The sequence below is a fragment of the Neomonachus schauinslandi genome, chromosome 4 (assembly GCF_002201575.2).
Source record: "Neomonachus schauinslandi chromosome 4, ASM220157v2, whole genome shotgun sequence".
In the NCBI taxonomy this organism is placed as follows: Eukaryota; Metazoa; Chordata; class Mammalia; order Carnivora; family Phocidae; genus Neomonachus; species Neomonachus schauinslandi.
Genome location: NC_058406.1, coordinates 3,100,596 through 3,126,913, shown reverse-complemented (window position 1 = coordinate 3,126,913; position 26,318 = coordinate 3,100,596).

Below are 26,318 nucleotides of genomic sequence, written 5' to 3'. Positions count from 1 at the left end.
CATTTGCTTGACATCTTCCCAGACAGTTCAGGACACTTAGAACAAAGATCAAATTCCTGGACATGGCCTCCGAAGCCTGGCTTGATGGCCGTTCCTGCCCTTCTAGCCCCATGTTCCTCCACTGCTCCCTTCTTCTCTCTCGCCGTCCTTCCAGCTATCCTTCTGGGCTTCCACGGCCACGTGCTCCTTCTTGCCGTGGGGGCTTACCACCCCTGTCCTCGCTGTTTGGAGCTTTCCTTCCTTCGGCCTACCACTCTCAGCTCCCCCTTGCCTTGCTACTCACCCTCCATCCTCTGGGCTCTGTAGACACATCAGTTCTCCAGGGGCTGCCTCCCTCCACACTGGGGCCCCTGTCCCTGGGGGACCACACGGCACCCTGTCCTAATGAGCCCAGCACCCATCCCAGCTCTGAGTGCGTATGTTGGTCACTCTGTGCTTGTGGCTCATCTTCCCCATGAAACCATGAGGTCTGTGAGGCCTGGTCACTGTCTGTTCTCTGTGCATTTCCAACCCTGATGCCAGTACCTTGCCTGGCTCTGGGCAAGTGGGGACGGTCCCTATGATAGAACCCCGGTGGAGACAAAGCTGTGGCTTCTCCCAGCAAGACACACAGTGACTGCGTGTGGTTTTCAGCTGTCCTTATCACCCTTCCTTCATGGATGTGTGTATTTAAATATGGATAAAACAAACAGGAAGTTCAGGGTAAAGGGAAGTGGCATCTTGCCACAGAGGGAGCTGCAGATACGGCTCCTGGCACGATTGGTGACCAGCTGTGTGTCCTTGGGCAAGCCAGCTCACCCTCTGGTCCCTATTTCCTCATAAGTCAGATGGAAATAGCAGTGGCTGTTCTGCCCACCCACAGGGGTTCTTAGGACCACATGAGAGGCTGCGAAATTGCTCTGAAAGGTACCCAGAGCTCCGCAGATGTGAGGCGGAATCAGCATATTCATTAATAATAAAAACACTGCTCTTGTTTGCGGCTCGTGGATGCTAAACCCACAGAAGACGGCTGTGTCCACAGCCCCAGCACCATGCATCAGCATGGATTGGTAGCAGACAGCGCCGCACAACTGGATTTTGGGTGACAGTAAACAGAATGTGTGTGATGGCCTCCCAGGTGTGACGTGGCACTGAGTTAAGCTCTGGAAGGTGGGCAGAGTTAGTGTTCACAGCATCACATGGAACCAGAACTGCAGAAAGCATTAACTGACGCTTGTTCAGTTCGTACCTTCAGGATTTTAATTCATGGGGGTGACCTAGTGACCACATGGAGAAGCTAGTGCCCTTGAAAGATTTATTGCTTACATTTCCTAAGAGGAGATGCGTTGCTAGTGGCCTGGTGCCTGAACCTGGGATGATTTAGGGTGGGGGAAGTGTTGGCTTGTTGCATGAAAGGCAGGTGAAGAGGGTGGCTGGGGGTATAGACCCAACCAGCCCTGGGTTGGTTTGGATATGAAAAGCATGCCCCCTTCAAAGTGCTTGCCATCTCTCTGAACTGGCTGGCCGTGGAAGGGGCAGTCGCTCCCCAGCAAGCAAGATTTTTAAGATGTCAAATCATCATAAGATACAGAAAGTAAAAACATGATTAATCTGGCCCTCTATTGACAAAATTCAGACAAAGAAGGAGGAGGTAGGCATCATCCTCTTTCTCAAGACTCCTCATCCCTTTGCGGTACTCTCAGAGAACACCATGTGTTTTGGACCTTGGACTCCGTGGTGGATGGATGGAGCCCGCAGAAGAGAAGTATCCCAGGAAGTCCAAGGACCCGGGGTGATATTCTCGAGGTGCTGGTGAATCTCCTCCTGGGTGTTATACCTCTAGCTTGGACTCTGGTGGTGTCCGGAAACCCCTGACACCCCCGGCTGATGTCCCTGCTTCTGCCCATTTTTCCTCCAACCCCGCTTCCATGGGCAGCCGATTGCTGAAGTCCCCTTCCATCAGAGCTGGGCCTGGGGGATGTTGGAGCTGCAGCTGGAAGCTCTCAGCCCCATCCCTGTGACACGTGGTGGATGGTCTTTGCATGTCTGATACGTGCCTCTGAACGTGTGTGGGTTTGCACACACCCTCCACGGTGTTGTGAGGGAATCAAGTACTCCAATGATTCATGCATTCTGTACATTTTAAAGGCATGTACAATTTGGGGGGGGGCTGTTTTAGGTAAAGTAGGCTGTGGCTTCTGTATAGTTCCTGGGAACTGAGAATATGCTTCCAACTCCACCTGCTATGCCCCTGTCCAGGCAGCTGCAGTAGGGACAAAGGGACACGCTCACCACATCCCTTCTCCTCCGGACATGTAGAAGCCTACAGCCCCAGACATCTAGGCAGGGCGGTTTGACTCATTCTCGCTGCTGGGGTGTGGGTGGAAGGGATGTTGGATGCTTCCAGCCCCAACTTCTCGAATGTCTGAGTTAGTCTCTGTGCTCTCACCATTTGCTTGCTGGATGTGGACGATCATAGGAAGTGCTCCCAGAGAGCAGAGCCTCGGGATGCAACGAGAGGAGACTGGCTCCCTGACTTATCACTTAGAAGTCTGTCTTGGAGCACCCAGCAGGATGTGAGCCAAATACAACACTCTGGTGTTACCAGCCTGCTGAGATGGGGGCCTCTTTGTTGTGGTAGCCAGCAGTAATCACTCTAACCAATCCAAGGGTGTAAGATTACAAAGGAGTGAGTGCAACCTCAGAATGCAGCTAACCTTGAAACTGTCCCGATTAACTTTTTAAAGAACCAACGTTATAATTTACATGCAGTGAGGTGCACCCGTTTCGAGGGCGCAGCTGGGTGACTTTGACAGGTGTATTTACCCGGGCAGCTGCCACCACCATCAAGCTGTACAACATGTCCATCGCCCTCCAAAGTTCCTTCATGCTCATCAAACTTTGTGAAGGGACTCACTCACAGCATTTTATTTTTTAATTTCATTCACAACAAGTCACTTTTTCTAGAGGCACCGCACTCAGCAGAAGTATGACACCAGGGTTGTGACTACGAACAGGGCTGTGCTCGATGAGAGCTTGAGCAGACCCGCAAGTTAGGGGCTTAGGTCTGGTGGTTACGCTCACGGAAGACCGGATGCAGAATGACAAAAACCTCACTGAGTCAGTGGAAACAGAAGAGGAGAGGAGAGGTCACCTGCGTGTGCACAATGGAGCAAACAAAGGGAAAGGATGACTCTCCAGGTGTGGGTTATGGGGAAAGTAAGGGACAGGGTGAGTTTGAGCTTCTCATTTGGTAGAGAGTTGTAGGGGGTAGAGTTTTGGACATGCCATGGTGTTAAGTGGTGGCTTGGGGACACAGAGACGGCACACTCTGGTTGGCAATTAGAAGTTTGGTTGACTCAGGACAGGGGTTAATGTGGGGGGTACTGATTTTGGAGACACCTGGTGATTGAAATCCCAGGACACACAGAGAATATGCGGAGTGGTCATAAGGCTGAGGTTGGTGTCCCAAGAACCACAGCTCTCCGGGAGTGAGAAAAGCAAGCCCACAGAGGAAATGGGGAAGAAATGACCCCCAGAGTAGGAGGAAAAGCTTGCTAACCACATTCAGCCTGCTGGCCACCTGCTGACCGCCACAGCACACTCTCCTCCCTGCCGCACCTGGCTCTGTGCTAGGGAGGCTGCCCTGTATTTATGGACCCCAGGCTCTTGGCTATCCAGTGGGATTGACCAGTTGGGAGTGCTTACAGGAGACAGGGCAGGAGAGGGTTGGGTATCTATCTCATTGGTTCTGTCTTGGGGTCCCTGTATGGTGGGACCCTCAGCAGGAGACATCAGCTCTCAGGAGACGCTTCTCCTCCCCTCCCACGCCCCATGTCTCTGGTTCCAGAAGCTGCTCGGTGCCCGTCTCTGAGGCCTAGAGACCAGCTGTTACTATTGCAGGACCCCGCTATTCCCCTACACGCTGCTCACACCTTTGTGAATGATTTCTTCCCTAAATTTTCCTCCAATACCCATTTTGAGGGTGCCATCTGTTTCTCATTAGAAACTGATACAGACATCTGTCACTGGTTTCAAAAATAAACCTACATTCTATATTTTCTATCTGTTTCCCCAAGAATCCCGTCCTGATTTCTGCCCAAGCCGCAGAGGGCACCAACAGAGAACTTCGCTGTCTGAGAGTGGCCCCTTTCTCACCTGAACAGTCACCATCACAGGTGGCCCGCCTCCCCGGACAGGGTTCCCCAGATGGGCGCTCCCCAGGACAGGTGCAGAGCGCAGGTGCTCTGTGGGTGGGTGTGGCCTCAGGTAGCACAGGCAGGAGAAGGCGGAAGGGAATGTGCTTCCTCAAAGATGTTTGTGCCCAATTATATTTCAGGAATTATTGACAAATTTAAAAAGTAGCTTTTCTCCCCCCTCTTCCCTTTCCTTTGGGAGAAGCGTCGAAGTTCCAGACACCTTCTCTGAACGTTAGGTGCCTTGTAAAGCCCCTTTCAGGGTGCTGTACATTTTCTACCTTTGGATGCTGCAGGTCTGGAGCTCAGCTACCCTCTGCCCTGCAAGGGCAGGCAGGGGGGTGGCCCATCCTCCTCCTGGCCTGTGGCAGCTCCAGTGCCCAGCAGGTAACAGGCCACATACGTTCCATCAGGTGCCTCTAGAGAAGAGCCCCTCCTTCTGTCTGCAGATGGGTGAGCTCTGCTGCTGTGCATTCTTTAAATATCAACTTTGCCTTCATAATATCTGAGATTATTTCTCTGTGATTGAACGAAGTAGATGTGTTCTTAAACTGCCAACAACCCATCATGGGAACAGATACAGAAACCTGGAGAAGAAACTTCTAGAAGCATATGAATTTGTCACTCCATCCATTGTGTTTCCATTGGGGTCAGTAAAGGAACAAAAAATTAATAGATAAAACACGGCCACCAAAGAAAAGCCGGAGTCGTATTTTGGCTATCTCTTTAAATAGCTACTGCCTCAAAAAAATCGAATTATCCCAAGAAGAGAAGGAAGCAACCAAAAGGCTGATAAATGCCAAAGGGGAAGAAAGCCACCCAGCCGGCGACTTTGCCAGAGGGACTCAGAGTCGGAAAAGCAGGAGAAAATGATATGATGTTGGCAGCTTCGTGTTAAATCCCTCATAATGTATATTCAGATTGTGTGCGAGGGGACTCATTTTTAAGTTAAAAAGCCCATTTAAAGCATACTAGTTGATGCTATAAACTCAGCACTGCAATTCGCAAATGCAAAAGGAATTCTTGCATCCTTCCACACATGTTTCCATCCCCCAGATTATATCCGATTGTAAGCTTGCATATAATTTTATCACTTTGCGTGACCTGAGAGCAGTGGGCGATTTCCACATCAAAAATCAGAGCACAGAAAAATACTCAGTTTCTTCAAAGGAAGTTCAGAAAGTGCATTAAGATGATGGGTGCATCGCAAACAGCTTCGATGTGCTGCGTTGCAACCCATTCCAGGACACTTTCCATAATCCCATCTGGCGCCTCGTTCATCTCTCCCTCTGTGTTGGCAGTTAAGAGAATTATATTGACAACTGCTGTTTTCCTAACATTGTGTGTTTTTGAATGGCCTGAGCCCGTGTGCAGGACCCAGGATGATTTCAGCACAGTGCAATGTCCCGTGGCAGAGAGCCCCGTGTGAGCATATCAGCTTCAAAGGTAACAGGAACCCATCCGAGGACAGCCAGCCTTCTGCCACGTGAACACGGTTCCTCCTTTTATCAGGACACCTGCCCTGTGTGCCCAGACGATGCTCATCTGCACTAACAAAATAGTGTGGTGCCATTACCAGGGATGCTCACACGTATGTTTGTGACGTGCGCACACTGTGAGTGTGTGTTTGGAATTTGACATGTGGGGGGAGGGGCGGGAGGGGCACAGGTGTTTCACCGTTCACCGGAGGAGCCCTCGATTGCAATCGTGGGCAGATTCTCGGGAAGGATCGCCGGACCACACATCTCACGGTACAAGAATCACTTCTTCTGGGTGTCAGACTGCGATGCGAGATTGGGACATCAGGGAAGCATCAGAGAGAAGCTTGCAATTGGAAGGCAGGTGCAGAGCTGCGTTTAGGTAAATGTGTGGGGTTGCAACAGCATGGAATCCTGCGCACGGCCTCCCATCTTGGCTCGCTGGCTGCATTTAGACCGAGTCTTCAGTTCATAGTGACTCTTTACGGAATGCTATCAAGGGGCAGTTGTGCCCCCTCGAATTTCCCTGTTAAAGGCCTAACCCCCAGGACCTCATAATGTGATTGTATTTGGAGAGAGGTCCTTTAAAAAGGCGATTAAGGTAAACGAGGTCACTAGGGCGGGTCCTGATGCAGTCTGAGTGTCCTGGGAAGAGAGGAGGTTAGGGCACAGACACGCGGGGGGACGACCGTGTGGGGACAGAGGGAGAGGGCGGTGTCTGCACGCCAAGAAGAGAGGCTTCAGGAGGAACCAGCTCTGCCCACACCTGGATCTCAGACTTCCAGCCTCCAGGACTGGGAGAAATAGATGTCTACCATTTAGGCTGCTGGGCCTGGGGTGCTTTGTGATGGCGGCCCACGCACACTGATGCGAATGCCTCCTCGGGGACACTGCCGAGCGGCATGGATCCCAGAGGGGCGGGGGCGGGCGATGGGGGAGGGGCGTCAGGGGGCATCGTGACTTTATGTCCTGCACAGCTGCCCATGGTGGTCCTGGGGGTGGGTGTGGGTTTGTAAAAGGCATGGGCTTGGCCAGGAGAGACATGTGGGTGAAGCATTTATGGAGAGCAGAAGGGGCTGAGGGGTCTGACCCCATAGAGGGTCCAAAAAACCCCTCTCCTGCTGCTGTCTGACCTGGACTGAGCTTCAGGCCCTCCTCTGCCGGCTCGAGGTCCCCAGAGGCCATCAGCTGCCACCCTGCCTTCTTTTAGGTTTACCTACCGTGAACATCCGTACGATGTCTCCCAGGTACCGCCCGCCCTGTGATGAGCCCACAGCCCTTGTGTGGCCCAGCCCCTCTGTAACCACACATGATGGGGCCACAAGGGGACCCCCGCTGAGCCATGCATACCCCCTCCCTCGGCAGTTTGGAATCCGTACTGGAAACTTCGTTTTTCAGAGTGCAGACCCGTCCTGAGCCGAGGGAGCCAGACATCTTCAGAGAGAAGGAGAGTAGCGGATGTTCCTGGAGGAGCGGAAATGGGAGCCATGGGGACACCACGTCCCCGTCCCCAGAACTCCCTCCTGAAGCCCCACGCAAGCCCACCTCTGGGTCCTGGGAGACACCCCCACCCTTCTTAATAACCCTCAGCCTCTGCCCCTCCACGTCCTTGGCTCTTGCTCTTTGTGCTTGCTGTCACAGGCTTCCATGACTCGCAGTCCCGGAGCCCTGCTTAATTCTGGCCACACACCAACATTCTTGTATTTTCTGTGTATAGAGTGAGGTGCCAAATATGCCTGATTTTAGGACCGATTTCTGGTTTGTTCACTGGCGGAGATGCGCCCTGGCCCATTATCTGAGCGATTCCAATGGCCCAGTGGCCCAGTACCTCAACCTCCCCTCATGGTCCTCACAGCCCCACCTGGGGGTTCAACTGGACCCTGTCCTAATTTGTTATAGCTTGCAATGGGAATCCAGCTGCTGGGCTGGAACCGAAGCCACTTGGAGCCCAGCTGATGCCACATGCATTCTGTAGGCTGAGTGATCTTGTCTTCCAACATAAATACGGTTCCCCACGAGGGCCCTAACTGCCCTGGAGAGGGCCTGCTGGCCAGCCAGCCACAACCACCCCACTCCACTTTGTAAGCGATGCAGGTTTCTCCAACTCCAGCCCCTCCAAAGTATTTATTCTGCTCAAAGAGCTGCTCTCCCCCCGGGGCCTCCTGGGCTATTTCTCACTTCCTCCACACACATGCCCCGAAACAGGAGCCTCCAGCCCCCCGAGGCCCCCTCTGCCTCCTTCTCCCACCCGTTCTCTTTGTTTCTCTCCCACACGTCTGACATAATAGAAAACAGAACCACATATTCAAAAGGCATTTTTCAATTTAATCAGGTTTGGGGGAAACATGTCTAATAAGCCTCTTGGCCCAGCTGGTGAGATGTGTGACATTTACTAGGGCCGCAGCGAATCTTGTCCAACAGCCCCATTTAAAATGCCACTCCAGATTCCCCCATCTCTGAGTCTTCAAAAGCACTTGTCCTACAAAGTGTTATCATTACCAAAAATATTAAGCAGAGTCTTCATCCACTCAGAGTTGCTGTGTAATTTTGCTGGAATACAAATCACCACTTCTCAAGGAAAGCAGACAGATCTCTCCTTTTGAGGTCCACTAGCTGGAGGAGGACTCGGACCTGGGGCTGGCCCGGCCCGCCCTCCTGGGTCCTGACCACACTTCCACTCACAGGTGTTCCTGTGCGTCTCCTGCACAGTGCCTGGGACCTTGCAGCAGCTCATGTCTGCGTCCAGGGCCCAAGCAGTGAGGAGAGCTTGGTTCCCGAGGGCAGGGGCTTGGTGCCACTCCCTGGCCACGCCCCGGCCACCTGCCTTTGCAGTGGTGGTCGGCCTCCAGGGACAGAGGTGAACAAGCTTGCATTGTTCGCCAGCTGTTCCAAGCGGGCCTGGGTGTGAGTCAGCTAGAGGCAAAGCAAAGTCCTCGTGAACGGTTTGAACATGGAGAGCGGCACTCGTGGGATGCGCCCTCTGCTATCCCGGTGCTTGCGTATCATTCGCTTCTACCCTCTGCACGCTCGCACACTCAGTGGTAAGGGTGAGTCTTTCCTAATCCCCACCACCATCCGCTCTAATCAAGCAACATCCATCCGCGCGGGCTGTGTGCCGGAAACCCGCCCGTTACCCAGGTGGTGTTAGAGAGAGTCAGCTGAGGGAGCCTTACACTCAAACCCAGGTGTCAGGAGCTCCAGGGCCAAGGTAACTCTGCCTTGCTGCTCTTCTTCTGTGTGAGAGGGGGGCTGGATGTCTCGCCGCTGGGAAGGTCAAAGAAGGGGCTCCTGCTATGGGTCCTGGGCTGGATGATTTTGTCCGGCAGGTGATGGGGGGTTATTGAAAGTTCTGAGCAAGGAGTGGTTTCAAAGTGGTGTTCACAGAAAATGGATTTATCTGGTCGTGCTGGATGTAGGGTACGGAATGGCAGTGCAGGGGACGGTCCTTATCCGTGGGATCTCGAACACAGGGCTGAAGGCGGGAACGCAGACAGTAGAGAAAGCGCAGAGATGTGAACCATGAATGACGAGGCTTGAGGTTTAGCCACGGGGGATGGGGGAGAGGAGGCAGACACCCCAGAGGGCACCAGGCATTCCATGGGTGTGTGCATGGGGGCCTGGCAGAGACGAGGATGGCCAGCGTGCGGGAGAGGGGCTGCTGTCTGGTGAGCTGGGCTTGATTAAGCCATTTTGCCCTTGAGTTGACTGGATGTGTCCTTGAAGTTTAGCCTCCAAGCTGAAAGGGATAGAGCAGCTCCTACTCTTCCTCTCTTCTGCAAGGTTGTCAGGCCTGATGAATGAGAGCAAATATATCCTCTTCTTTGCCCCATGCATGGAAGGACGTCTGCGCCTCAGGTGAAGGGCTAGGGATGCAGCAGAGGTGGGGAGATGTGTGTGTGTGTGAGTGTGCACCTGCACACTCACACTGCCCAGGACCTCAGGGTTTCTTTGGACCAAATTTAGATTCTTCTCTCAGATTACATTCAGATGAACTTGGCCATATGGAAATGCTGATTACATGTACAAATTTTGCCTCGGGAGAAAACTGTGTTTGTGTGTGTGAGCATGTGTCTGCGTGAGTGTGTGTGTGAGTGTGAGAGAGAGAGCGACAGAGAGGAGGTATATATAGAATGACGTAGGGACACATGTCTTTGTGGGCAAACAGATGGCCTTGAGCGAGGGAGCTGAAGGCAGGAGACCGTCCCTGCTGCAGCTGCTTCCCCCAGCATGCGCCTCTGAAAGACACTTGAGCAAATTCTGTCTGATTGCGCTCCCTCTAGCACTTCTCACCCAGATGAAATAAGTGTGGAACAGACTCTTCTGCCTAATGAGAATTTAAATTTTCAACTTTGTCAGAGACGTGAGCCTGCAGACTCGGCGTGATGCACATTTCGAAGCGCGCAGCTAGGAGCAGCGGAGACCCAGGGCTCGCTTTCCCTTGGCTCCTGGGTCCCCACACAAGACCCAAGCCACACACAACTCACCAGGATGGTGGTAACCGGAACAATGAAAGCCCTCCGGCTCAGAGTCCAGCCAGGCGCGCTGCGCCCAAGCGTGCACGCTGAGTTTACTGAGTGTCTTCTGTGCGCAACAGGACAGATGCGAAGGGAGTCACATCCGTGGAGGGGCATGAGCCCCTGTTGTCTTGAGTCCCCGGACGGCACAGAGCCTGCAGGCTTGAGCTGCGTGACCTTGAGCAGACCCCTTCCCCCCATCCCCCCACTCCCCCACCCCCCGCTAAACCTCCATGGTCACATCTGTCAAATGAGAATGACAGTCACACCTGTCCCTGGGGAACCCATGGGGATTCAACGAGTGACATGCGGAAGACACCCTGCCCGCGCCGAGGCACAGCCCACACCCGGCCTCCACCAGCCGGGACCAAAGGAGCACGCTCCCATGCCTGAGATAAAGACAGGGCTTGCAGAGCATGGGCATTTCGCATTTGCTGAAATGACCTTCCAAAAGCATTCATAAGCAATTTCAAAGTACTTCTCCACATCTTCGTTCCAAGTTCTCTTATTTTTATGTTTTATTAGTTCAAGCTTCCTGAAAGCAGTGTGAGAAGGAGCTGTGGGAGTCTCAGACAATGCGCTGCCCTCCACGTTTACAGGACAAGTGCTGTGAGCGCCCAGAGGGGTTGAGTGTGTGGGTGGGCACCCAGAAGGATGGAGGACTGAGCTGCAGGGCCTGGAGAGGCATCCCCCTGAGCGGAGCCGCACCTGCCTCTCTGGTTTACGGATCGAAACAGTTTCTGTCTGTTCCCCCAGCGTCTTCTCTTTCCCAGCCCTGCCTCTTTGGTTTCTCTCGGTGCCTCTGCCCTGCGGAGTCCCCTCCAACTCTGCACGCTCTCTGGGTGCAGAAGCGCAGATCGCGGGGTAGTCTCAGCTTGGTTTTCCTCCTATTCCAGGACTTTGCCCAGAGCAAGGCCCTGTGTCCTGCTGCTTGTACCAGGACCACAAACAGTGACGAACTCCAACACATACAGAGCTCTCCTTCTTGGCCCGGGTGTGCTGCGGGGGCTTTGGAGCATCACTGTGCCGAACCCCCACGTGATCAAGCACAGCAGAGTCCCTCCGACTCATGTTGGAGAGGAGGGGGCGCACAGAGTGGGGGGTCGCCTGCCCAGCTGCAGGGCCGGGGCGAGGCAGAGCCCCCGTGCCCCGCTGTAGCCCCTCACGGGGTCCCTTCCTGAGCCAGCGGGGCTGTGTGGAGGGCTTCTGGATTGCAGAGCTCAGACGAAACTTGGGCTCATTTGGTTTGACATAGAATGAAGGAACAAGAGAAAAACTTACCCCTTGGGGGATGGGGGAAGTTGGTGGTCGTCCCAGGGCTTCTTGCCACCCCCTGATTGTACTGCCCCGTTTCCAAACCACCTGGGTATACCAGGTACTTTGTGACATGTTTGCTGCTAACTTCACCTCCTCTCCAGACCCCTAGACGTAGTTTCTGAATGTGCTACCTCTGTTCAGATCATCCTCGCGGTCACGTAAAACTACCCGTCTTTACGACATCAGTGTTTCAGGACCAACCCAAGCACCCTCCTTAGGTTGGAGGTTTGTTCTTGTGAAACACACTCCTGGAAATCCTGTGGCTGGTGTGTTCAGCTGGTGTGTTCAGCCCTGAGGGACTCAACCTCATGAGCACGTCTTGGGCATTGACTCTGAGCCAATCAGTGTGCAATCAGCACCACAGGGCTCTGGTGTGACCCTCTGCACCCGATAATGGGCAGCTGCAGACATTTCCCAGGGATCAGAGTGCACACGGGAGCCGTAGCCTGGTTATGTAAAAACCGTGGCTCTGAGGTTACAGTGCTTTGGACTCTAGCACTCCTCCCATGGGCTTGAAGCCACCCTACCGAGGGACTTCTGGAACGAGGCCCTCACTGGCTCTCATATCCCATATGATTATGAGGGTGGTTTGTTCTCTGGCTTTCCAACCTTTCTGAATATATACAGTACATATTCCTTCTAAATGTTTGTTATGAAATAATTTTTGACTTACAGAAAAGTTGCAAAAGTATACAGAGCATTGACTCAGACCCTTCACCCCACGGCCCTGTATGTTAATGCCTTATGTAACCGAGGTACCATTACCCAAACCAGGAAGTTATCATTGATACAACACTAGTAGGTCCACTCCAAACCTTGGTTGATTTGCCCCCGGTTTGTCCACTCATGTCCTTTTTTGTTTCCAGGACCCCCTGTTGCATTTGATTGTGAAGGAGTATGTTGAATGGGTCCCACCTAATGGTAGTCACGTGATTATCATCCATTGATCTGAGATTTCTGCACATGGGTCCATGGACACCTGCTTGCATCACCGCTTGGTAGGTGTCCTGATCCCAGAATTTTAAAGGGAGAGGCTTAGTTTAATACTCGAAAAAGATTAACCTTTAGATTCTTGAACTCCCTGAAATTTTGGGGAAGATACTTTTCCTTTGGAAGCATTTTTCTGCTCAGTTTTTTGACACATCTGCTCTTTTCCAAAACAAATAACCTTGAGGGGCACCTGGGTGGCTCAGTGGGTTAGGCGTCTGCCTTCAGCTCAGGTCATGATCCCAGTGTCCTAGGATCGAGCCCCGTGTTGGGCTCCCTGATCAGTGGGGAGTCTGCTTCTCCCTCTCCCTCTGCCGCTCCCCCTGCTTGAGCTCTCTCCCTCTCTCTCAAATAAGTAAATAAATAAAATCTTTTAAAAAAAACCCACACCAAATAACCTTGAGCCTTCTCCCCTGCTTTCCCGATGGTGAAACATGACAGTGGGTCCTTTATGATACATCAGTAAGTGGTAGTTCTCTGCATAAATACAGCCTTCCCTCCACGGTGACCAAATCTTACTCTGTCAGAGGAGTGCTTATGTTCTGTTGCAAGAAAGACAGTGAAAGGGTAACAGCAGAGGGGCTGACAGCAATGTCCTTTGACTTATTTTAAAGAATAAAAATAAAATATAGAGAGATATGCATTTTTTTTTCTTAAAGAAAATGAATTATTCTTTGAAAGTTAGTCAATCTCTTAGGGGCACAGTGTGGAAAATTAGATTTTAATGGCTTTGAAATTGAGGTTCCATGGGTCAATAGTACTGGACACTTGAAGTAAAATGACAGATCTATTAGAAGAAAATCAAACGTTCTGTTGCTCATCAGAAAAGCAGTTGGAGGACAGCAAGCAATATCTTGGAACTCTTCTTGCGTACAGAAGGCATCTGAAGAGTACCATTTCTGCTTGGTGTTTTGAAATCCTTTGGAGAGGATCACTCGTGGATGTCTTGACTCTTCCTTGAGTCAGAGAGTTTCCTGGTTTCTGGACTGTTTGCAAAAATCGGCTGAAGGCAGTTTGGCAAGATGGGCATTTCATATGCATTCAATCCTAAGGTGGCATAGAACGGACTCTGTTATTTCTCAGCTGACTTTCCACAATCAATCCTGGTTTGCATTTGTTTGGCTGACTTATCCCAATCTGATGCACTTAGCTTTTACACTTCTGGTGGGTTTATGAGGTTGGCAAAGCTGCCATGTGCAAAAGCCAAGTCTGATTTTTGTCTTGCATTACTGACTCAGAATCTTATTTCCTAACATTGTGCAGAAATGAAAGCACAAACCATATATGAATGCATCAAATCAATAATTAAGTCATGCACTTCTCTGTCTCTTCAACAATACTTATTCTGCATACACCAAGTGCCAGGCGCTGTCCTGGGTGATTGGGACACAAATGTGGGCCTTGTGTTCCTAGGACCAATGGTCTAGACCGAGAGAAGACAGGCAGAAATAAAAATGCACACAACTACTTATTTAATAACAGGTGGGATACAGGCTGTAAGGGAAGCAGGGTATGTAATTGAACTGTTGGATCAGCTGAGGAAGACTGGAAGTTCGCCAGGAGGAGGACCTCCCAGCAGACAGCTCAGGCATAGGCCTTTCGGTCACCTTGACTACACCCCTGAACGAAGAAGGCATTCTCTTATGTTCTAGAGAAGCACAGTGAAGAGTGGAGAAGCAACTGGCTGGTCCCTGGTCACACAGCTGGTGGGGGGCAGGGTGGGCAGACTTCCCATCTGGTGCAGGGAAGGCAGAGGATGAGATAAATGCCCAGGACACTCTAAAGCAAAGCAGAACATGTCAGGCGATTTGAGAGCAGGTGATTTTGGAAGAGAGCCCAGGTGTGGGGTGCAGGGAGCTCTCAACCCGCAAGACGGTTCTCTAGCTTTGCTTGAGGATTGTTAGTGTTTGGGGCCTGTCCGGTGTAAGATTTTACGTATGACTTGGGAGCTCTTTGGAGAGCTCATTTCCAGATGACAGGAGCTATGGTGGGAAAGGGGGCAGGCTGATCGATTTAGTGACAGAGTCAAGATCTCAAATACTCTCCCTGGATCATGTGCCCCACAAGCAGGGCGTTCCCACACATATCCCCTGCTACATCATTAGCGCTTGGAAGAATGCCCTGCAGCCTGATGTCTGTGGAATGAGGAAGGGTAGGGAGAGGAGGGAGGGAGGAGGGAAGGGAGGAGGGAAAGAGGGAATCTTTGCTAAATGGAATTAATAGAAAATACAAAATATTTGACTGCCGTCAGTAAAATCCTGTCTCAGCTCCACAATGTTAACACATGTGGTGACGTCTGGAAGATTGGGTGTACTGGTATCCAAGGTAAAGATGTACAGTCTCCCAAACGAAGCAGAAGTATTTGCCACTGCTGCCCAGCTCAGAATGGGCCCCACGCCAGGAGCCACGTTTTAAGGAATGTTGAAAAGCAAGAGCATTGCCAAAAGAGAAATTAGACAGCTTTAGAAATATGATGTCTTAGGGAGAAGATGGGGTGAGGATGGGGGCAAATCCCCAGCAGCAAAACGACAACCTTTGATGAGCTAGTGGATCACAAGGTTTCCCCCCAAATGTGTGCTCACCCTCCCTCCGTCTCTCACACACACACTCAGGGCACCCCACAGTGGGGTGAGTTTGAGAGGCGAAGGAAGGCTCCTTTAGATAGAGTGATGGAAGAGATGGAGTGTGTGACAGAAGCTTGACTTCCCCTCCAAATCTCTCCGTGTATTTCAGGTCAGCTGCAGCAACGGGTGCTCGGGCCCTCAGTGTGGCGGCGTGCACAGTCCAAGCTCCTCAGCCCCAAGCTGGGCTGCTTTCTTGACATTTGTCATTTACTCCTGGGGGATGAGACCCCACCTTCCCTGCCCCCACTCAGGACCTCCCTCTGGCCTCTGCGCTTTGCTCCTGCTGTTCTGTCCGGAATGCCCTTCCTGGTTCTACTTTTAAACACTTTTCGCATCTTTAAACCCAGCTGGATGCCCCCAGTCCTGTACAACCCTCCGCACCAGTCATCCCCAGCTCAGTGGGTGTCTCCTTCCTTGGAGGAGCACCCTGCACTTTGGAATTGAATCTCTGGAAAGAATACCTGAAGTCCAGCTCCAAGCCCGTGGAATTGGGGTCCTGAGTGGTGGTGGGGGGCAGGGACACCCAGCAGGCCAAGGTGAGGAGCCTGGGCAGGAAGTGAGGTGGGCCAGTTCATGTTTGGAAAAATAGAAATAAAACAGCTCTTTAGCTGTGTGGGAGCCAAAAGGGAGGGGGGCAACATGAAAGCAGAGCGGTCAGGCCGCACACCCGGCTGGAGGGACGGCGTCTCGGATGTGGGGTCTCAGATACCATCTGGACGGAGAAAACCCAGCTAGATCCGGGTCCGCTTGGTCAACCTCCTGCCTGGCTCGTCTGTGGATGGCGGTGCTGGGCATCGGGCTATTCTGCGTAGGTTCTTAATAAATGCTGGGATAAATGGAGGTGGCTTGAAGATTCTGCAAACAACCCAAATGTTATTGCAAGTTACATGCCCCTTGGGTTTTTATTTCAATGGGTCTTCCCATGAATAAAATCAGGAACGGAAGAGTAGGGAGCTTTCCAGGCTTTTCGTGTTTCCTTAACCACGCCACTGATTGCTACACATAAATACGTCATGGCCTCTTCAAAAATATTTTCAAACAGACATAAAGCACATCTATGGAAACGTTACATTCCCTCCCCGCCTCCCCCGGAAGTTTCCTTCTGTTGGAAAACTTCCACAGTTTCTGCGGCCCCTTCTATGAATTAGCTTTTTAAAATGACGGAGATCTTCCCAGTCCCCGCCCCCCACATTCTAATCATGGGTCCACTCCCCTCCCTGCCTCTGTGAATCTAATCTAAGGGCCTCAGGTTGGAAATCTGTGGCGAGGGGCGGTTTGTCCTAGATCTCACAACCGCCTGGGGCGGGTTTTGGGAGGCAAGCCGCTCTGTCTCCTCTCAAGGGCAGGGACCATCCCTCCACGCCCTCTGACCCCTCTCCATCTAAGACAGGCTTGCTTCTCAAACTGAAAATTACTGTTCCCAGGACTCTTGGATCCTGCTAAGCTGTAGAACCTCTGTGTCTGTTTAACTAACACATACTATTTTCCTAAACCCAAGATGTTAACCGGGTGCCCTGACTTAGCTTCCAGAGGAGACGCTGATTGTGAATGAATTACCTGGACTGGGCGGTTCAGTGAGGGCTGCCGCCCCGTCCCTGGGAGGCACGATTTCCGGGACAAGGTGGCAGTTAGAGAAGAGCCCCCTCTGACCTCCCTCCTGCTATTTCTTTTGCTAATTAAAACACAGCCAATACCAATTAAAACACCACAAGAGCTATTATTGCTTTTTTGTTTATCCACGGACCGGGGATAATGCAGGGAAATGGAGTGGAAACTCCCCGAGTACTAGCTTGGCCATTGGTTCTCGGGAACAAGTGCTCTGTGCTTCCCAGAGAGGGGCCAGCATTGTCCTGCAGGGTGCAGCTTCCCGGGCCAAGTGGCTTTGCCTCACGGGCCAAGTGTTGCTCAGCCCAGCCAGGAGCCACTGCCCGAGATGGCAGATCTACAGGCTCTGAGAACTCTGCCTTCCAAGCACCTACGCCGAGGGGTGCAGAACCGGTCCCTCACCCCCACCCACTGTGCAGGCCAAGCGAGAGAAGCCAAGAGAGGGCCCAGTGACTATGTGGGTCACTCAGCACACCCCCCAAAGCCTCCCCTTTCGAAGCTGGTAGAAAGGGACCAGAAGCTTACCAGTTACCTCCCAGCTTCCCAAATGCCCCATGTCCTCAGTGGAGCCCTTCTTCCTCCTTTGGAGCAAAGGGGGAGCGTTGGGGATTCTGCATTTGTTCTGTGCAGTTCTGGGAGAAGCAGAATGACGAACGGCCAGAGACAGAAGCTCAGCAGTGAAGGGAGCCTGGGTGTAGAACACTGGCTAGCCATGTTCCAGGGCCTTCTCACCTCATCTTGAAGAGGGAGAAGAATTGACCTCTCCCTCGAAAGAGTTACTGCAAGGATTAACACCATTAACGTGTGAAAATGCTTTGCCCAGCATATGGTGTAGAGGAGTGCTCAAAACTGTCAGCCAGCATCATTATTCTCCTACGGCCAGGCAGACACCAGCCCCCTGGGAGGACTCGGGGTTTATGAATGCAGTGCATGAACAATGCAGTTACCCTGTGGCCAGAAACCTTTCTTCACTAGAAGCACCTGGGGTGGTTTTAAAACTCCTAATTCCTGGGCCGTGCTCCGACTGCACCCGATGTGCTGCCCAAATTCGGAAGGACTGATTTAGTGAATGTGCTGTCCTTCACCTTTGCTCCATGAAGCCAGCAGAGTCTGGAGGACATTGATGGAGCCCTGTGACGGACTGAATGCTTGTGTCCTCCCCAGTTCATATATTGAAGCCCTAACCTTCAACATAATAGTATTTGGAGGCGGGGCCTTTGGAGGTGGTTGGTGTTAGATGAGGTCATGAGGGTGGAGCCCTATAATGGGATTAGTGCCCTTGGGAGAATAGGAAGAGATACCAGAGCTTGGTGTCTCCACCATGTGAGGACCCAGTGAGACAGGGACCATCTCCAAGCCAGAGAGAAAGTTTCTCACCAGACACTGAATGTTGGCATGTTAACCTGGGGCTTCCAGCCTCCAGAACTCTGAGAAGTCAATGTCTGTTGTTTAAACCACCCAGTCTGTGGTACTTTGTCATGTAGCCTAAGCTGACTAAGACAAGCACAGGGTGAAGGTCATGGGACCACTAGCATTTCATGTAAGAATCCTCTGGAAGCTGGCAGGTGGGGTCTGCCTTGGAATGTCCTGCCACATCCAGAACATCCTCCCCTGCAGATGGGCTTCAGCCACGTAAGTGGTCTCTTCAGAGCCCAGCAGTGTGTCCAGGGCCCAGCTGCAGACCACAGAGAGCATCTCTGATGCCCCATGAGGCCTCTGCCATGGCCAGAGTTAGAGAGTGGAAGCTGATGGACAGGCAGAGAGCATGATCACCATGGTTTGTGCTTCAGAAAAGAAGGGCCAACACCATTTGTGTAAATCCTGCTTTGGGGAAATAACATTAAAAGACAAACTCTTTCAATAGGGGTAAGAGACAATAAACACTCATGACTCAGGGTGAGTCTGCCAGGTACAAAGCCCTGCAGCTGGTATAAGGGTTCAAGGAGATATAAAGGGCAGGTGAACCCCAGACATTCATAAACACCTCCTGCTGGATGTCTTCCATAAGCTGAACAGAGTCCCTACAGATCAGTGAGAAATGGTGTGTGTGTTTGCGTAAGTGTTAAAAGCCTGTGGTTGGAAAAGCAGCAGGTACAGGTAGAGAAGCTCTTCTGTGAAACTTTGTGACCTTGAGCAAGTGACCGCCTTTATCTGGAAGCTCTGTTGTGAGCAAGCAGACTCGGTGAGATGTTGGTCCCAACATCAGTCAGACACACTAAGGAGATTTCAAAAGGCAGCAAAGCTTTTGACGAGTTAATGCAAATACAGATTGCAGATTTATGAGAATCCCCCAACTGGATATAGAAGGATTTCTTTTTTATAGGAGAAAGAGAGGTAATAAAATTAGAGAAACATAGTTAAGGTCCAGGACCTTAAGCAGATTTCATTATGTATCCTGTTACCTGGTGGTGACAACCTGGATTGTGGTGCTGGGGAAGACCGTGGGGCCTAATCCTTGACCCGTGGGAAACAGAGCTGGGATCAGTCAGGGACATCTGTCATTGGGAGATGCTAGCCCAGAAGAGGGTGATTTGCCACACCCAACCCATGGGTCTGGGCTGGATTTTTGTAAAGAAAAAAAAAAATCCTCTATATTTTTGCTTAGACACATACTCTGACCACTAGGCCAGAGGTCACGATCACTTCTAAGAAGGCTGCCATCTTCCAGGATGCTCAATCTGCAAATCCAACCTGTAAAGTCGTGGTCAGCATGGTCAACATGAGTAAGCAGATGTAGCCAAGGAGACACACGCAGAACTGATTCTAGGTTTGGCCAGATGTGCCGGGCAACGAAGATACATTGCAATCTGTGTGAGAGCCACAAGTGTCCCAGTGATTTACTTGGCGTAAGACAAAACAGAAGAAAAAAACTCCTATGGACTTTCCAATCTGCTTACCCATGTTTCATGTCCTGGAAGCAAGAAGCTCTTCAGCACTAAAGACAAAGCTGGCTTTCTAATAACCGTGGTGAATCAACGTCCTCTTACTCTTCCTAATTTTATACCAAGGTGATTACCAAGTATCAGTGGTTTAAATATTTACAGAAATGTAGAGAAGCTGCTAATGGCTGAATCAGCTCCAAACGACCCGTGATGACAACAGATTTAATGAACGCAGATTCCACCAAACACACACAATGAAGAACATGCGGAGACAGGGACCTGCCGTTGAATACACAAAGCTGAAACTCAAATGAGCCGCGCAGTGGCTTGGCTTCCATTGGAGAGACACAGGTTGGCCAAGAGGTGGATGTCTTGCCTGACTGTTGGAAATCATGCCCAGTGACAGATGACCTTGAAACTGATGCCCATCAGGAAAGAGGAGAGTCAAGAAGATGGATACCTTCAACTCTCTGACCATAGAAATAATCACTCCTATCACTGAGCTCAAAAAGTGGTGCTGCTTCCCATTGCATTAAATGCTATTCCCCAATCCCAAGGCACACTGAACAACTTTCCTCCCGTCTTGCAGATGAGGAAAGTCATGCTGAACGGGGGACTGCCCAAGCCCAGAGTCACATAGCGTGTGACCTGGGGTGTCAGACAGAGGTGAGCCCAGCATGCTCTGACTCATTGTTTCCTACCAGACTCTGTGCTGCTTGCAGAACACAGTAAACGAGCTCCCAGGTGGCATTTGTCTTACATCCCCAGCATCATCCATGCTGAGCTCTCTTCTTCCAGAGAAATTCCTCAGATCCAAGCTCCTATAACCTATACCCATCCTCATGCCCAGAGAGAGAGCAGCATCCTGCAGAGACCCCAGCTTGCTCATCCTGTCCCATATGCTAGGGACAAGTATGTAAGCTCATGGCAGCACAGAAACCCCTTCTTTGAGGAGATTTACACAGAAGCCTGATGTGTAGGAGACAGGAGGTGGGCTTGGGCTGGAGCCCTGATGACCACACTCACCCACTGCCCTTCCAGGGCCACTCAGCACTTCGGGCCACCAAGGGCAATGAGGGGTTGGGGCTAAACCCACTGCCAGGCCTATGATTCCCAGTCCACACGTGCTATTGGGTAGTTCATATTGTACTTAGATCAATTCTATCTAAATGAATGCCTTTGAAAAAGAAATTATATTTCAATCTTAAATAGAATTAAATAAAATGACCTATAAAAGTAAAAACAGAAAAAAAAGGAAAAATGTATTGTGTTCTAGGTTCTTCTGACTGCCAACTCTCTGTTCAGATGGGACATACAGGTTGTTAAACCAAACCAGCACCAGGCTGAACGCCCCGCTTGGTGTCATCAGGATGGTTGAGAGGGAAGGAGGGAGTGGCTCTGTGTTCTCCAAAACTCCGGGTGCTTCCCCATCTACTGTCTCTAAAACATCGCCCTGGGTAGAGTCCCGTGTTTTGGGAAACAAACTGTCAACAAGCAGTAAAACTGCTGACATGGGGGAATGACGGAAAAACCCGGGCCTTCTGATATTCATGGCATAACCTGGCAACAGAAGTCAATTCTGTCCATAAAGCCAGAGTGGTAAGGGGTCATTTGGCCCATGCTATTCTGCTCAAACTCTCCTAGAAGCATTCCTCTTCCTGCCGCCTGTGTTTCCTGAGAATGGATTACAGCAGGTCTCCATGTGATGGAAGACACACTGCTGCAGGTCACGGACTTTCCGGGTTTTAGAAGTCACCTGCTTCATCAACCATATAATGTTTGAGCTCTTCTCCCGTGTTCTTGTCAGCAGGAGAAGGTCTGGGGTCATTGAGCAGAAGTAAAAATCCTCACCCCAGGCAAATCCATTGCAGTATAGGGGTCTCATCAGGATGGGGCCCTTAAAACCCTCCTGAGCATGGAAGTACTGGAAGCCAGCAGACAACGCCACTCTGGCTTTAGGGCAGCTTCAAAGAGGCCAGGCTGGTTAGCATCCAGAGCAAGCATGGCACTTGCTGCCCCCGCCAACTCAGACCCTTGACCTAATTCAACATCCAATCGTGCCTACACCCAAAAAAACCAAATGTAGATACTTTGCTACCTGTCAGCATCATTAATTTTGTTGTGATTGCTCATTGAAATGGTTTGTTGGCACTGGGCTTCGTTGGCTGTCTTACCCTAATTAAACAGTGGAGCAGAATCAGGGGATAATTTGCTTGTGGGCTAGTTTAAGACATCACTATGATCTATTTCACTCTGGGTGGGTTTGAAGGTACCATTTTGCTTTTAGTCATCATACATGCCTCTCCCTGGAGAGTCTTATGTTTACTTGTTGCTTTGGACTTCTTCCAGGTGAGTTGAGGATATAATCATGTTATTATTACCCTCCCTAAAACTATATTCCCTGCACAAAAAATGTTGCCTGTGAAGTCTAGGGACAGGAATGAAGAAAAGGCAAAATGTCTTGAAATAATGTGGTAACTTGGGGTCAACTTTTTTTATAAGAGCAGAAACAGTAACAGCCGGCCTTTCTCGGATGTTTATTGTGAAAAGGCACTGTACCAAGTGTTTTAAAGATATTGTCTCATTTCATTCCTGAAAGGTGGGAACCATTATTATCCCTATTTTGTAGGTAAAGAAATAGATCTAGGGAGGATGTCAGGTGCTGCACAAGGACCCAGGGTTAGTGCCTGAGGAAACTGGAGCCATTGCTCAGACTTCAGTGGTCCTCCCAGGGAACAGTGGCCTGTGTCCCTGCATGGGTCATCCTGGGAAGTAAATGGTCAAACAGATTGCAACCTCACTCACCAATGATTAGTAAACTTGAGTATTTGAGGGATATCAGGACAGAGGACTTTACAAAGTAAGGCACCCTTAATCATCCACTACATTCATTCATTCCTACAGTAGATATCTCCTGAGTGCTTATTCTGCTTCAGGCTCTGTGGTAAGTGCTGGGAAACCAGAGGATCCATTCCGACAAATAGTGCCTGTCCTTGGGAGCTCACAGCCCTGAAAGGAGAGGACCCTGAGAGAGAACCATAGTTAGCTCAGATCTAAGCTCTGTATTAGCTCAGATCTAAGTACATGCATGAATGAGTGAGTGTGAGCCCGTGTGACTATGTGAATAAGCAAGCTCGTGCATATGTGAGAGGTTTCTGGTCAGGCAAGCTCATCAGTCCTTCACACTGATCTAATGTTATTGGTCCTGAGGTCCTGTCTCTTCCCAATGCCTGGAATCCTCCTTCTGGACTTCAGAGAGGAGAGATCAATGCTTTTATACATTGAATTATGCCAACCGTACACATTTTATTAATTTATGGAAATGTCAGATTGCTTTAACTATTATACTGAACTTCTGTCCTCCAATAAATGGCTTAATTTCCTTCCAAGGATAAAGCATTCCAGTATTTTCAGCTGACCAATTCAGCTCAGGGCGCTCTAATGTTTTCTGTCTACTCAGAGGACACATACTTCATCAGGATGACTCTGGGGTAATGACACCAAAGGCCCATTTCTAATGATTGTCACGGTCTTGGCAACATGCATTCCATATATTAAGGCTGATGCCTCTCACCGAGCTGGGTGCATCCTCTGGGGGAATAAATGACCTTTTCTCTCGAGCTTTCCTCTGGTTGTGACATGGGAAGAAATATTTCCCAGTGCAATACTAGGGTTGAGAACAGCCCCTAATGCGGGGAAGATGGCCCTGGTCCCAACACGTGGAAATATCAAAATAAGGAGGACTATCTGCAGACATGGCCAAAGGCTGTTAGAAATATCAGTAAACCCTCTTGGGGAGCAACAGATCTGCATTTACCTTGGACCTAAGGAAGCTTGAGTTTCAATGCCACATTAGAGCCCTTACATCTAAATTTCCATCTACAGGGTGGAATTCTCTTTCTTAAAGAGTACCCACCCCCAGTTTCAATAAGCACAAGACCCCATGACACCTGGATCTGGTCTTGGGGAGATGAATGTCAGGTGGAAATGGAGAGTCCACTGTAGACAGTGTTGGGATTTTATGGGGAGAAGATTGAACAGTGAAAGTGTTATAGGGCAGCAGGACATACTGGGCCCAAATATGCCACTTTGGCATAAGGATTATTTTGAGCTGAAGATAATGGACAAGAAGCAGATATAAGAAAAGTTCCCTGACTTCTCTGTGTTTGCCTAGAAATAGGACATCAATTTGTGAAGATGTCCCCCTCCCCTCTGTACCAGGAAGGAGAGAAGTTAATCACCAGAGACAATGCCAGACCCCGATCAGCACCAGAAGCATCTACACAACAGACCTTACCAACCACCCCTTGTCTTCCACTCCCCCGTGCCCTTGTCTGCCCACCGTTTGCCGCCCTAGAGACTCAAAGCCCTCTTCCTTTGCCTTGTCACTTCTTCACAAATGTGTTGTTCCATTGCTAAGATTTTATATAAGCCTGAGTTCTAATCATTGATTTTGGTTACTCATCATTGAATGCTCCCGTGTGTGTGTGTGTGTGTGTGTGTGTGTGTGTGTGTGATGCATATGTGTTATTAAGCTTCTGTCTGTTTTTCTCTCCTTACTCAGTCTTCTATTAATTAATTTATGGGGCTCCAGCCAGGGAATCCAGGAGGGTGGAGGGGAAAGGCCATTTGCATCCTTACAGCTTCCAGACTTGCAGTCTCTAGGACTCCAAACTTCTCCGGAAGAGGGAAGCAAGCCTGCTCATGACATCATTATGCTCCCTTAACACTCAGTAGCACAATGGATGAAGTCCAGGTCAGTGCTTCTCCACCAACCTCTGCAATAGAATCACCTGAGAAGATTTTAGGAGTTTCATGCACAGGTTCCACGCTGACCAAGTGAATCGGAATTCCTGGAAGTGGTGATCCCCGTGTGTAGCACACACAGTCATGGGGGGTTCCCATCCTTGCCAAATGATGGAGTGTCCTGGAGTCTTTAAAAATGCAGATGCTTGGGCCACATCCCTGCTCACACCAATCCAAATCCCTGAACTTGGATCCAGGTGCCTTCATACATAGACTTCCCAGACCCTTAGGTGATTCTGAGGAATATCCAAGTTGTGAATTATTGGTCTAAGCAAGTTAAATGTGAGGTGGGGTAAGCGGTGTATAAGAGGATGTTTAAAGGTGAAGGTGGGCAGAATAATTCAGGGAGGGCTTCCTGAGAGCTGCAGTCAGGCCAGTCTTTAAGGGAATAATGGGCTGTGATGATGTAAGTGAAGGGAGGCTCTTTTTCGTAATAGTCAGGGACGGCTCAAATTAATATAGCAATCAGGATAAAGGTTAATTGGATGAAACTCACAGTTTCATCACTGAACAGAACACACCGTTCTTCACTGAATGCTCTGACAGCTCTGCAGACAAGAGGAACACCATGAACACCACCTTGAAACAGTACAGGGCATGGAATGTAAATACTAATGATAGGGGGTGGGTTGTCAGGGGATAATGGGAGAAAGTCTCTATCAAGCCATGGTTTTGACAACTAGATGTAGATGTGGATGTATCCTTTTCTATCCAAATAGTGAATAACTAGTCTAGATCCTTTCCCCTGTCCTTGAACAAGAAGCCCCAGGAAGAAGTCCCAGAGACTGTGGAGTTCTCAGCTGTGCAGGCAGGAACTCATCCAGAGTGCAAATCATGAATTTTGTGTTTACCCTCCGAGTGCAACAACCAGTAGGAGATGCCACCTTGACAAGATTTTATTGCCTAGATCTTTAGAATTTGGGGAAATCTTAGGTCTGTGAATGGTGGACCCCTTCTCCAAGCCTACTCAAGGCAGGAGGTGAAGATCAAGAAAGGGTTTTGATCTTGGGCTGTCAAAGAGTTCATTTCCATTGGTGTTATCTTGTCGCTACTGTTACTACCTTCATCATTCATTATTCATCAGTTTTTTTTTTTATAAGACAACTTGAGTATAAAAATCAAGGAGGTAGTCAAAAATATATTTTGATTGAGAACGTTTGAAGGAGAGGCTGAGTTCTTTTCAGTGACAGGTGCTGATGCGGTTAGGGAGTCTGGGGTTCCTACAGTTTAAGAGGGCATCAGCTAAGGTGAAGAAAAGAGACCTGTAAGATATCCTGATCAAACATTCCCGGGAGGAATTTTTTCCCTGCCCTCATCCTCCTTTCTCCCAGAGAATGTACAAAAACAGTGATGCCTTTAAGAGCAATAAATAAATCAGTGGTGCTAATAAAGACAATAATAAATAGGGCAAGAGATCATTCACCATCTTGTGATGAATCCCAGCTCAGGTTTGATAAAAAGCTGGTGGAAACTGCCATTGTTATAGGAAATTAAGAACGAGCTCATTAGCTGAGCAATTTAAGCCGTTCGTATGAAGATTACTACTTCCCAGATTTAGGAGGCAAAGGATCTTGTGTTCTGTCCAGCTCATTTTTCCTGATCCTTATCTGGTCTTGATAAAGAAATTCTGCAAGTGACTTATGGTGTGGGAACGATGACAGGGAATGATTTTCTCAGCACTGGTAAATGAATATGACCTATAAGAAAAATACTCCGGGTTATGTTTACTTGGGGAAATAAATCTCTCCTGTGCCCATCTGTCTTCTCCATCTAGTCAGGGGAGAATTCACTTTCTGGTCTCATTTTCCTCGCGTTTCCACCCACTCCTAACCTCTCTGGCTAGAAGTGAATGAGAAGTACACTCCCAGCCTCCGGCTTCACCCGTTCGGACCTGACTCTATCATTTCGGAGAGCAAGCCTGGATTTGCCT